This window comes from Mesoplodon bidens (assembly GCF_964165515.1).
Source record: "Mesoplodon bidens genome assembly, chromosome: 1".
Classification (NCBI taxonomy): domain Eukaryota; kingdom Metazoa; phylum Chordata; class Mammalia; order Artiodactyla; family Ziphiidae; genus Mesoplodon; species Mesoplodon bidens.
This window is the reverse complement of record NC_138176.1, coordinates 211655433-211669273: the sequence shown is the minus strand read 5'-3', so window position 1 is coordinate 211669273 and position 13841 is coordinate 211655433. Positions and strand designations below refer to the sequence as shown.

At 35.4% G+C, this 13841-nt stretch overlaps 1 protein-coding gene across 1 annotated transcript in view; it reads left to right on the top strand.

Moving 5' to 3' along the window:
• Positions 1-13841, top strand: part of STPG2 (sperm tail PG-rich repeat containing 2) — a gene marked incomplete at its 3' end in the record, with an annotated part of 515422 nt that overhangs the window by 336131 nt on the left and 165450 nt on the right.

Below are 13841 nucleotides of genomic sequence, written 5' to 3'. Positions count from 1 at the left end.
TAATAACGACATTTTAAGTTACATCTTTTTTTTTTCTTGACCACACCATGCTGGTGTGCAGGATCCTAGTTCCCCGACCAGGGATCGAACCCACACCCCCTGCTGTGGAAGCTCAGAGTCTTAACCACCGGACCACCAGGGAAGTCCCTAAATTCCATCTTTAGTGGGAAAACAATCTGCCCTTAAATAAGCCACTATAAAAAAAAATGGCCAGTATAAGAGATTCTTGAGACTAGAAAGGACATCTTTCAAACCTTGCAGGGAGCCAACTAAATAGGGAAAAGCTTTCTGGAAATAGAATGAGAAAGTAAAATATTGGGCCCTTGTCTTTTCTCACTCATTATGTTTTTTTTTTTTTTTTTTTGTGGTACGTGGGCCTCTCACTGTTGCGGCCTCTCCCGTTGCAGAGCACAGGCTCTGGACACGCAGGCTCAGCAGCCATGGCTCACGGGCCCAGCCGCTCCGCGGCATGTGGGATCTTCCCAGACCGGGGCACGAACCCGCGTCCCCTGCATTGGCAGGTGGACTCTCAACCACTGCGCCACCAGGGAAGCCCATCACTCATTAAGTTTTCATGGCACTCCATAATCATAGATTAGTGCTTAAAAATAATTTCTTAGAAAATTCAGCCAAACATATCACAAGGAAGGGAATTTCCTGCAACTTCTACAACTCTTCTTTCAACAACTATTTATCAAGACTTTTTTAATATGCCAACTATCATCCTAAGCATTGAGAATACGACTTTAAACTTGTCTTTACATATCTCAAAGTCTAGTGGGTGAAATGGTGTATGAACAGAAATTACAATAATGTGATGCAGACTCTTAAAAGTACAAGACATTTTAGGAGTACTTAGAAAAAACAAAAGAGCGGAACTGGAAGGGGCCAGGGGAATCTTCTTGGAATGGTTGACAGCTCATACAGAAATACTTAGCCTGGAAATTATGTATGCATGTGTGGGGGGGTGCATTTTGTGTACTAAGAAGAAGAGGACAGGATAACATTCTTCCAGCTGGTGAATCAGTATATAGGAAGGTCCTGGAGGTGAGAAAGAGCCTGAGAATCATGTCAAAATCTCATCTTCTTCCTGTCAGCCTTCAAGTCAAAACATGTAGTAGTCCTCTAGTGACTATCACATGTATAAATTCTTCAAAATTACAAAACCCTGTATAGTCTTAAGAACTGTGTAAAGTTTGGTATTTTATTCTATCTGCAAGCTAACAAGTTAGCTTGCCACAGTTCATAGATGCTGGCAGAAGGTATGAGACACCTGGAACAGAGACATAGACCTTTAATTACTTGACGCAATAGCAGCAGCAAAAGTATCAGCATTTGCCTCATTTCCCTAAGACCCAATTTGTTTAGGGTAGTATGAAGGCCAGGTGATGCCTAAACATACAGTGTGCTGCGTTACATGAGAGGAATATCAAAGTTAGGACATTTGAATATTTAAAAGGTGTCGTAAGCCTGCCTGAACTTTGCACAAGGAGACATTATCTTTATTACACTGAACAGTAGACAAAATTACCCTTAGCTCTGGAAGGATATACTGTCTTTCAAGGCTGTTCACTGTATAAACATATTTGAAAATTTAGTTAAAACAAAAACAATCAGTGCTTCTGCTTATAAGAAATGCAAGGGACCGATAGACAATTGTTTCTCAACAATTTTAAGGCCCTCTGTAACTTTGTTTTTTCTGAACATGCAGTTTTACTTTCTTTTTATTCTCCAAAGAGTGTTCCGTTTTGGCTCAGTTTCCCCGTCTAGAAAACCCCCAGCCTTTCCTCTGCTTAGCTATAAACTACTAAAATGGGACAGGTCCAAACAAACTCCCCTTCTCTGTATCAGGAGCTATGCAGAATCTGAGATTTTTCCATACTTGCAGGGTAACATGTTAGCCTGTTATTGTATCATGACTGCTGGGAAGACATGAGACTCATGGGTCAGCGACAAAGGACTTCATTACTCACAGCAAAAGCAAAAGCAGTAGGCAGAGCTTCATGTTTACTTTTGTTGGTTCCCATGCTTACCATGTACCATGGAGATAGGCTTGTTGAATTTATCAGACAAAAAAATACGTAGTTAAATTTGAATTTTAATTAAGTATTTTATCATTTTACATATGTACCATCAATATTTGAGACACAAACAAAAAAGGTCCAATGTTTATCCAAAATTCAGAGTTAACTAGACATCCTGTAATTTGCCTGACAGCTATACATGGGGGCTATAGAGGACCCATGATGGGTGCCTGCACATCCTGTGGGCTGTTTCAGGTTAGAGGAGAGAGAACCACCACTTGGGAGATTCACTGCTTTTGTAGTGAGTGGAAATAAAGCTGTTCTTTGGGAAGAAGTGTTACTTCATCCCTCCATGTTGCTCACAGGAGAAAAAACAACAACAACAAAACAAGCCTGGAAAATGGAATGGATCAGGTAAAGAGTGATGAGGACCTTGCATTCTTTGCCACACAGAAAGAATGTTCAGGGATCCTCAGGGCCAGTGGCAGATTGTCTTCAGCATTCTGAATCCTATAACTTAAACCAGCCTTAATTCCCATCTGAAAGACTGTACTTGGATATGACACTGTAACTTTTGTATCTTTAGTATTGTTTAGTTCAACCTAATTTTGTCTTTTTGATTTGCTCTGTAATCTTAGTGAGGCCAGAGAACATGTCCTACTTTTTCTTTCTTTCTTTTTTTTTTTAATATTTCACAGTATATTTTATAATGTCATACATAGATGCTACTTAACAAAAACTTTTCAGGTAATTAGTGCCTTTGGGATTAATAGCTTTTAGCTATTACATTTTTAGGGATAATGGTAAACAAAGAATAAATTCTTTGGGAAAATATTTATCTGAAGCTATTTAGAAGAAGCTTTTTTAAAGCCTGGAGCAAAAGTGTCTTGATCTGTGCTCTACAGTAACTAACAAATTTCCCCTTCATACTTTTCTGTTCCTAATTACCTAATATCTTCCTGTGTTATCCTTTTATGTATACTGGAATGTGCAAATGAGTAAGCCTTCTTGTGTTTAAGGTTGGATAGCTTTATGAAGTTTGGCAGGTTATCATAATGTTAAAGCCTCTAGATAGAATTTTAACATGGTGTCCAGGGTCTGCTTCTCTGTATTTTCCTCATGAACAAAATGAGAGGGTTTTGTATCTGAGTTCTGAGATACCCAGATGCTATAAATATCAAACACACCTGTAAACACACACACACACACACACACACACACTTTCAGTTTTTTCCTTCTCCCATCCACTGACCACTATTTGAACAGATACAGCAGTGAGGTGTTGCTGTTCTTTATGCAAAAATGGATTTTTAGCCAGTCTTCAGTACTTACTTTTTCATCCCTCATAGAAGAGATATGTGCACTTTTAGGGCAGGTGAGAAGGAGCATCTGTGACCAGGGGAAGAAATAAGGAAATGAAAACAGATGGCTCCTTAGTTAGGTCCTGTGTCAAGTAAATGTCACTTTTGAACTAATTATTGTAAATAACTTAGGAATGGATTGTTAAGCTATGTTCTATACCTCTTGTATGCATGAAGATAGGAATTTAGACACCACTTATATCTAACACCACTCTGCTGATGGATGTGAAGTAACAACTCATAATGATAAAAGGCTTACTAGTAATGAGTACCACTGCCGCTATTCTACTTACCTAACAACGAGAATATAAAATATAAGTAAAACAGCCACTACAGCATGACTCTTCAAATTGATTCTAGCAAGAAATGGCCTTATTTTGAATGCAAACCACTTGATTAACAAGAAAGCAGCATTTTGTTGAAAAACAGTGCATCCTGTAATCATGTGCTTGTACTCAGGTCACCCATTTGGATGATATTAGGATTTTATGCTTGAGCTGTTCTCTGAATGAACTGGTACCCTGAAAGAACTCATTTAACCAAGGTTTCTCCTACCCTGAAATATTTTACATTCTTAATGAGTTAAAAAAGCTTTGTTCCTATTTGTATTACCCTTTACTATGTAGCAAAATACCCAAATGTTTAATGGCTTAAAAGAAAATTCTTTTGTCTCTCATGATTCTGTGGGTTGACTGGGTTCAGCTGGGCAGTTCTCCATTGGAGTCTCCCATTTGCTGCAGTAAGATGTGAGCTGGAGCTGGCATCATCTAAAGGCTTGACTGAGCTGGATGTCCAGGAAGGATCACTCTCATGACTGGAAGCTGATGCTGGCTTCTCACAGCATAGCAATTGAATTCCCAGAGGGAGTTTCCCAAAAAGAAACATTATAAGAGACCCAGGCAGAGGGCTGCAGCCTACTTATGACCTAGCTTTGGAAGTCCTAAATTATCCCTCTGCCACATTCTATCTATAAGGCAAGTCACAAAAGGCAGCGAGGTTCAAGAGCAGGGGAAATAGACTCCAACTCTTGATGGAGGCACAGCAAGGTCACGTTGCAGAAGAGCAAGTTCGATGTTCTTTGGAAAATATATTCTGCTACAGTTCCTTTGGGCTACTTACTTACCTTAGTAAGCAAGTCTGGATTTTTATACTAAAGATTACTTGCTAGCAATACTAATTAGACAAAACTGAATGATAATGGAGACTTACCTAACCACCATTCTTATAAACTATGCTGTAGTATCAGCGTAATTTAATGTAGATTTCCACAATTTCTAGCTTGCACGTCTCCCTCTATTACCCTGGTACTCTTTTTTTTTTTTTGGCTGCGTTGGGTCTTTGTTGCTGCACGCGGGCTTTCTGTAGTTGCGGTGAGCGGGGGCTACTCTTCTTTGCAGTGCACGGGCTTCTCATTGCGGTGGCTTCTCTTGTTGAGGAGCACGGGCTCTAGGCGCACAGGCTTCAGTAGTTGTGGCTCGCAGGCTCTAGAGCTCAGGCTGAGCAGTTTTGGTGCACGGGCTTAGTTGCTCCGCGGCATGTGGGATCTTCCCAGACCAGGGCTTGAACCTGTGTCCCCTGCATTGGCAGGCGGATTCTTAACCACTGCACCACCCTGGTACTCTTTCTTAATACTACCTTGACTATAGCCACTGCTGGTATCAAACTCACATTTCTCCTTTCCTAGGCTGACTTGCTAGTATATCACTTTCTGTAACACTTAAATGGACTTACATGGCTGAGATAATGGAAGGGAATAGTATGTGTATCTTGTTATTACTACTGATATGGCATATCCTTACTCTAGTTCTCCAGTTAGTGACAGAAAAAGAGAATGAGTGAAAAAGAGATTTGGGCGGGGGGAGTTATCTCTGCTTTACCCCTAAATAATCTCCATCAAGCCTACTAAAGCCATATAATTTAAGTAAAACAAGAAGTTTGCAATGCAAATGAATCTTCCAGAAAAGTACCCTTGCAATTCCTGAGAAATACTAGTCCCTGTTATGTATTATAGAAATATCACTGATTCTAATTCCTAAACTTAAATTGGCCACAAGAACAAATCATTGCCAGACAGAGATCTAGGGTTTTTCATATGAAATCAGAAGTCAGAAAATTAAATCAGAATTATAAATCAATTAATAAATATGTACTTTGTTTTTCTTATCCCTGAAATGGGGATAATGATACTTTTTCCTGCATGTTACTTATTCATTTGTGCACCTAATTAATGCCAGGTATTGACGATACAGCTTTGAACAAAATAGACAAAAATTCTTGCCTTCATGAGCCTTACATTCTAAAAGAAGGATTAAACTTAAGTTAATATATATATTTAAGTTTATATACATATTTAAGTTAAATATAAATATTTAAGTTGATAGTGTGTACATTTTATCTAAATAGTCCTTCCCTTCGCTTTCTGTTGCAGTGTGAACATGAGATAATTTGTCTAGTAAGCTCTATAAACCAATATGTTAAGGCAATATAGTATTAAAATTTTTTTAATCTGAGGAAATTTGATAGAATTTATTAATTATATTTATAATGTTTTCAAGCTTCAGACATTTAAAGTAGCATGCCCCTTCTTCTCCTGCAAGCAAGGTCACTCTTACCTTTTGCTCTTTTTATAATTTAATAAGTCTTCAGAGGATGCACATTTGAATTGGCGTAAGCAGGTCAAGCTTTTGCTAAGAAATAATTCTCTAAAAAGTAACTTCTGTTATTATACAAACTTAAAGTCTTTTTTTTTTTTTTTTGAGAGAGAGAGAGAGAGAGAGAGAATTTAGTTGTAACACATAGTTAAGCCTAGGTTAGCAAATTCTATTCCCCAAGCTGTGCTTGTATCATGACTAGTGATGTTTTTGACAAACAACAAATTAATCAGTCCTTGTGCAGTCTGTGCTCAGGAATAAATGGAGTAGAAACAAATCAATAATGCCAAATAGAAAAAGACAATAGCAATAATAAAATAAAAATGATTTCCTAGTCTCCCATAGAATGTTACAAGTAATGGAAAGGAAACCTCAAAGTATGGCTCTAAAGCCGTTTTTTTGGCTAGATATGTGGAAAATCATGTAGTTTCTCAAAATTTGTTAGGGATAGTTAGTATTCTAGTGCTACTTTACCTGTGAAAATAGGGCTACAAAAATCAGAACCTTAGTAAAAGAGAAAATAAAAAGTTAGGGAAGTATTAACCTCATTCCTTTCCTTGCTATAAGTAAGTTACATTACTTAATATTTCTTTTTCTTTCTGACCTCACTAAAAGAATATAGGAAATAGTATTCAGTTCTACCAGAAACAAACCATTGAATGGGTATTTTAATCATCATGACTCTTTAAGGCACCTTCATATTTCTCTAGGATTTTCCAAAAGCTCTCATCTTTATTTTTTCCTCTGTTAAACCTGAACATAAGACAGGTTGATTTTATCTTACTATTGAAGGATGTTAAATATCTTATTTCTTGCCAGCTTAATAATACACAGAATGTTATTGTATAACTCACTAGCTATTCCATTTCCTTAATACCTAGCCATAAACAATTGAGGTATCTATAAAAAATATATTTTATTTACCACATGGTGTACATGGTAAGGTTAGGGATTTTAAAGATATTATGATTAAAATAGTGAACAAGAAAGAGTAGTAAATGAGACAATTTTTTACACCCAAATAATTTACTAATATACTGTCAAATAAGGATCAGTTATTTATATATAAATACACACAACACATTCATTTCACACTGATTCACTATCCTTGATGTTTCATTTTATGTCACCATAATCATCAGCAACAAGCATTTATTAATTGCAGCTGTAAATGCAGCCAGGCCAGGACCCAGATCTTGTTTTCTAAATACCATTTTTCAATAAAATAGCCAGAGCTCCTTGGAAAAATGATTGATTCTAATACTGGGGCAAAGAAAATACAACATAAGTCTAGAACATCCTATAATGCCAGAAAGTAAAAAGTAAGAAAGCGCTAAAAGAAATCAAAAGGGTAGAGGTATCCTAATTGCCAAAGCTGGAGCAGTTTGATCAATAAAATAAAATAAGTATTGGATTATAACCCAAAGTATAAAATTAATATGCATGAGTCCAGACTGACACAAATTAGTGATTAAATAAATGAGGAAGAAGGGACAAATCTTCCTTAGAGAAAAATTTTAAATAATTTATGTAGGTACTTCCCACTCCAAGAGGTGAAGTGTAATCTAATCCTTTTCTCCCCCACCCCCAATACTTATTTGTGTTGGCTGGACTTAGACTCACTTCCATAGAATAAAGTATAGAAAGGGAAGAAATAGTAACTTTACAGTGCAGAAATCTGGCAAATACTACCTTAACCAAGTGATCAAGTTAGTGTCCCCAGTGGTATATCATATTAATATCATGTGCTTTCTGATATGGTGTGATAAGAAGAACATTCAGAGTTTTTATTCCCTCCTCCCATTATTTTTTGTTTCCTTGTCTATTTGGATCTATATGCATCTATTCTTTTTTAAATTTAAATATGTTGATGTACAATATTGTTAGTTTCAGGTGTACTACATAATGATTTGACATTTGCATACATTATGAAATGATCACCACAATAAGTCTAGTAACCCTCTGTCCCCATACAAAGTTATTAAGTATTATTGACCATATTCCTTATGCTGTATATTGAGTCCCCCATGACTTTTTTATATAACTGGGGGTGTTGTACCTCTTAATCCCTTTCACCTGTTTCGCCCATGTACTCCCTTAAACCTATGTGCCTCTCTTCTTGACTAGTCCTATTTGGGAAAGATGGTGTGGCAGATTTTCATTTGCATTAATTAAAATTTGTAATATTTTTGTTCTGTGCACACCCGGGTCATATTCCCCAGCCTCCCTTGTAATTAGTGGTGGCCACATTCCTGATTTCTGACCAGTGCAGTGTGGTAGGAGGTGATGGAATGCTACTTTCGGACCAAGACCATAAAATCTTCCCCACATGGTCATCACTCCCTGTAAACTGTCTGAAGAGAGAGGTCGCCAAAGATTCAGAACTGTTTGCTTCCTTAGTACAGCTTAATTTGAGAATTATAGTGCCAGTGGCCTGAGTATTTATGAAGGAATTTGTGCCTATTGACAAATTATTTTCTAGAATGGTTATGTCAGTTAAACTCTGGTCAGCAGTAAATGAATTGTTCTGTTTCACAAAATCTTCATTGTTGCTGAAAATTCTGTTTTCCTTTTTGGTTTTTCTTTGTCATTTTGAGAGGCAAAGAAAATGTGTCTTGTTTTAGTCTATCTAATTTGATAAATAATGATGCTGTTCTTAACCAGTTTACTTTTTTGTGTGTGAAGTGTCTAGTCATGCATTAATGCCATTTTTCATTTGGTATCTTATGGTTATTCTTTTCTTGATTTTAAAGACCTTCAGATATATTAAGCATGCTACACCATTTCCTGTCGTATATTTTGAAAATGTTTGATCATAACTTGTTATTTGCATAGTACATTGATTTGTAGTATGTGATGTACATAATTTCAGAGATTCACTCTTATTTTGTAAGTGCTTCCTCTGCGTTCTTTCTTACAAAGAATATAACCTGAAATTCAATACATATTCTTTTGTTTTTAATATTATTCATTTTTTACATTTAATCCATCTGAAATTTGCTCTGTTTTCTATTGTAAAGATTTAACTTTCTTTTTGATAATAAATAACAGTCTCATAACCAATTATTGACTAATTCTTGCCTCTGATTTAAAATGTCAACTTTAGTGTATATTATGTTAATCTATTTATTCTATTTTTTGAAATCTCAGTTTTTACATTATTACTTTTTGACATCTTATTTTCTGAAAATTCTACTTCATTCTAGTCATTGTCTTTGTGTATTTAATTTTTTGAAGTGTTACATTTTGCAATTTATTTAACTGAGAACATGGTTTTCCATTTTTACCTAATTATTTAATATATTTTCTAATATTATGTCAAAACTTTATATTGAGATAAACCAAACTTGCTCATAGTATAGTCTTTTTATTATGAAAGCCTATTTATTTATTAATATTTCTTTCTTAATTTAGCACTTTTGTTTATGGATGAGTTTTATCTATTTTAATGTGTGTGTGTGTGCGCGTTAGTATCATCAGGTTTGTATATCATGGTTATACAAATGAAGAAATTTGAAATACCCTATTTTTTTTTTTCCTGTGCTCTGGATCTGTGGTCTCTCTGCACACTAGATTGTAAGCTCCAATGGGGACAAGGACCATGATTTTCTTGCCCACCATTTTTTTCCTCGTGCTTAGCAGCCTATCAACACATGAATAGGTATCACTGGATGCTTACATTTACTGAGCTTGTAGTTTATCTGTTACTTAAAAGATTTTAAAATTCATGGTTAAAATTCTTCAGCTCAGAGTCCTTTAAAGGTGGAAATTCTATGACAATTTTTAAAAATTCCTTCCTGGGTTTCTAATTTTTATCTAATAATTTGATTATTTTCCCCAGAAAATATTCTATTTAATTCAGGTTTTTAAATGTATTAGTATAGATTTGTAAATAGTATTATCTTATAAATGTAGAAATATTTCACCTATTTGATTTCTAAAATTTACTTTTTTTTTTTTACTATAGTTCATATTATTCAAGAAGAATATATTTGTTTGTACCACCCAGATTCATTGTCCTCTTCTTTTGTACCATAATTGACATGTTATTGTTTTTGTGTTCATAATTTAATGAAAAGGTCATACTTGTCACTCAACAAATACATTGATTGATTCTTCTTGTTCTACTTCAGTAATACCTGGGTGCTCTTAGAGTCTTTCTGCCAGCTCTGAAATTAAAAGGTTCTTTGCTATTTAGTCATTAATCTAATGGACTGGCACTTTTGCTTTCACTGCCTACTCAGCTATGTCAGTGTGTAGATAAGAATTAATCTTAGGATAATTTGAAACAGTTGTGAAAACTGTAGCCCAGAGAGTATACACTTTCTCATGGTTATTCTTGCCTTCATCTCCCTTTGCTACTAACTTCTTTCTGGGGAGTAATTTGTTAATTTCAGTCCAATTCTGTCATGGAATTTGTTGATTATTGGATTTGTAGTCCCAGCTCTAGTAATGGAGGGCAACAGAGAATGGCTTTGAGTTACTTAGAAAACTGTTCCTACTCCTTAAAACGATGACTTATTTTGCTTCCTCCAGTGATGGTACCATGTCTCTAAGGTAAGAATATGCATTAACTTTTAATGGACGTAATTTATTACCTTCTCCTAAATGATTCTGCTTAATGGCTTCATCTAACCTTTAGTTATTAGAAATCCCCTCTGGAGTCAAGCAGATGCCTGACCATTTATCCTGATTTTCATTGCTTTGGTGGCTTTGTTTTCTTTCTTAGTTTTTAATATCTTTCTGTGGAAAAATTGAAGAAGAAAAATTAGGACTTCCTAGTTTGCCAATATTTTAACTAACTCTCATCAGGAAATTATTTTGTTTCAATTGCAGTAGATTTTCTTGGTGATCTGTAAGTAGTCCTATTATATATGTATATACTTATTTGACATCAATAATAAACATATATGTTTTACATGTACATTTTTAGTGATAATAAATCAAGTGGGAAAAATTATTTATGATCTTTAGTATAAATCCACTTAGACACACAGGACAAACATTGATTATGAAATGAATTCAAAATATACATAAAGTTAATTCAAATGTAAATTTGAACATGATATAATCTGAAATATACTTCTGATCTCCTAAATTTGTAGAGGTCCCTTGATAGAAGAGAAAATTTAATTTTAATTTAGGAAAATAATGAAATTATAAGTAATTCTATCAAATTCACTTTGTCTAAGTCATCACAAACATTTCACTAGATAGCTGCCATGTAGAAGAAAGACCATAGGAACAGGGTATAATAATGTTCTTTCTTTCACATGCTCACTTAGTTACTTACCAATACACTTAGGATATTGATACTTATCCTAGTGGGTATTTGCTGTTTTTGTCTGTCTTCTTTGACCTTTCTCATGGTAACAGAGCCCCTTTTCCTGAATAAATGGGAAACTGATGCATGCCTAGTCAGAGAACTACTGTCCCTTGCACAGAGCTGTTGATTCAAAGATGACCAAATGACTCAGAAGGGCCTATCAGACACTACCCTGGGAATTTCCTAAGATATTAAGGAATATTGCCTATTTTCACTGGCTAGTAGGTAAACTTTATAATATACATGTAACTTAATATGCTTACTGAGCACATTATATGGATTTTTATCTTTTAGGATCTTCCTTTAAACTTTAAGCAGGGGTAACATTTCCTTGGCTCTGGTTTAAAAACTCAAGCAGGCTCATGATTTTTCTGCCTACCTTTAAAAAATAGACACAATGCTCTACTATAGACACTTTATCCTGAAAGAAGTCTCAAATAAGGAATTAAAATATCCCAGTCTCATTTATTTTCCCCAAGCTGTGAAATTCAGTCAGCTGCAATTGTTTTTCCCTCCTTTCTCCAGCTTGAACCTGCAGTGTAAATGAGGGTCTAGCTTGGTTAACATCTTTTTTCCTTTGATTTAAGCCTTCTTTTTCCTTCTCCTGCCCCCACGTTTTAGCTGTGGTTTTGGACTTCATAGGGATGGGGAATATGGAGAAGGAGAACACATTGAATTGAACAGTTCTTATCTGAACTGGATAATAAGCTGACTTCAAGCCCTCTGGGATGACAGATGTATAAAGCTGAACCTCATGTATACTTTTGTGGGATCCAGGAATTCTCTCTGGGACCTCTCTATTTTCTTCATCCAGGCAGACAGACACTTATCTATTTTGGGTGGCCCACTGATTCTCCTTCTGACATCACTGGGTAACCTCTAAACTTTCTTCCCGATGTCCTCTTGCCATTCTAGGTGGCTCTGTTACACAGGACTCAACACAACTGCAATCTAGTTCTCTCTCTCTTCTAACACACACCCAATTTTGATAAGAGCTCCAGCATTTCTAGGCCCTTCAAAGTCTGGCAGTATAAGTCAATCCCATTATCCTAGGCAGGAGTCTAATTAATGCAGTGAATGCATTTCAAAAATCTCTCAGTGGTTTTTTTTAATGCCCCCTTTCTAGACCTGTTAAAAGGGTGCACCCTCCTCATCCTCCACAGATGAGTCAGGTGGGGATTCACAGCATAGTGACAGCTCTTTCCACTAATTTTCTTTCTCCCCTCTGTGATGCCTTCTAGTATCCTTGATTTAGATTCAGCACAAGATTTAGATTCTTGTGCTGAATCCAAGTCATGGGAAAAGTTCTTCATCATTGCTTTTGCAAATTCTTCATATCGACAATACAGTGCCAGGAAGAGCCCCCTGTGGGCTGCTCTCTCTCTCTCTCTGTCTCTTAATATAATATATATATATTGAGAGAGAGTGAGAGAGAGAGAGAGAGAGAGAGAACATGCTATGATAAAATGTTTTGAGGTACTGGATTCTGTAGCAGCAGCAGATCTTACCTTTGCTGCTGTTACTGCTGCTGCTACTATTGCAGTAACTGATATACATTTTCACAATATGTGTATCAAATTGTGGGCAAAATCAATACCTTGAAAATCTCCATGAAGTTATTCAGTGGAGATTCCTTTCTGTTGGAAACAAAGCCAGAAATATCCATCACCTTTTTTTTTTTGCTATTAAAAACTGCTTTATTTTGTTATTATTATTGTTGTCTTATAGAAGGGAGATAATGTAGTTCTGTATCATTATTTGTGATATTAATTTTAGCCCATAAATGACAGTATTCTTGAAATTTAGTTTTAGAAGTTGCACAGCAGTTTCTTATTTTTCTTAGAACTATCTTTGTAAACTGTGCTTCTGGAATTATAGGCATAACAGAAAGGACGAAACATCTATTAGAATGCAAGTACTTGAAACATTTTCAAAGGTGAAAGATAATAAAATATAAAGACTTTTAAAGATAAATTGTCACAATATTTATTTAATCATTCATTTGGATGCAGTATTGTATTATAAATAATACAATAGTAAATTGTAATTTAAAAAAATAATTTTTCAAAAATTGCAATGCTAGAAATAAAATCAGTCAGTGGATGAGTCAAACATGTAGTATATTTAATCAGTCTTCTTGTTGAAGTGCATCTATAAAAGAAAATAACCATAGAGTTTGTATGTATCTCTGAACTTGACCTATATGTTATGTTTTGTTGCCTTCTCCACGTAAAATATTTTTATACTCTCTCTATTTTGGGCACAGTAAAGCTCCCTGACAGAGAGTTCCACTTATGAGATTTATAGAAAATGTGAAGCCCTATAGAGCCAGGCTCCTAAGTGCTCAGTGGTTATATTCATATTCAGTAAGCATATCAGTTAAGAAGTAAAATAAAAAAACAAAACTTGCTCAGAAAGAAGGAGATTTAACAGTCTTCTTTTAGAGACTAGTGTCCATCTTGAAAGCATTGCTACTCTT